We start from the raw sequence: 748 nt of genomic DNA on the forward strand, positions 1-748 counted from the left end.
AGAAAGAATCAAACAAGAATAAATGTCATTTCTGTGGGAAATTTGGACACTTCCAAAAGGATTGTCAAAAACATAAAGCTTGGTTCGAAAAGAAAGGTAAGCTTATTGCTTATGTATGTCTCGAATCAAATTTGATTGATGTTCCTCGTAATACTTGGTGGCTTGATTCTGGTGCTACTACTCATATATCTAATATGATGCAAAAATTCCTTACAATCCAAACTGAAAAAATATATATGGAAAATTGTATGAGGGCTCCAATTGAAGGCATAGGGACCTATCGTTTAGTCTTAGATACTGGCTATCATTTAGACCTATTACAGATTCTTTATGTACCTTCAATTTCAAGAAATGTTATTTCTCTTTCAAAACTTGATATTTGTGGTTTTAATTTTGGAAAAGCTTGTTTTAATTTATGTAAGAATTCAAGAGTTATTGGTTTTGGAATTTTTACTGATGGTTTATATAAATTAAAACTTGATAATAAATTTACTGAATCCTTACTGTGCATCAACATATTATAATTAAGCGAAATATGCTTAGTGAAAGTTCTGCTTTCTTGTGACAAAAGCGTTTGGTTCATATATCCAAAGAAAAATTAAAAAGATTAGTAAAAAAAATGAGATTCTATAAAATTTAGATTTTACCGATCTTGATTTATGTGTGTATTGTATTAAGGGAAAACAAACCAGACATAATAAGAAAGGAGGCATAAGAAGCACTCAGCTTCTTGAAATAATCCACACTG

Source organism: Zingiber officinale, chromosome 3A (assembly GCF_018446385.1).
Source record: "Zingiber officinale cultivar Zhangliang chromosome 3A, Zo_v1.1, whole genome shotgun sequence".
Taxonomy (NCBI): Eukaryota; Viridiplantae; Streptophyta; class Magnoliopsida; order Zingiberales; family Zingiberaceae; genus Zingiber; species Zingiber officinale.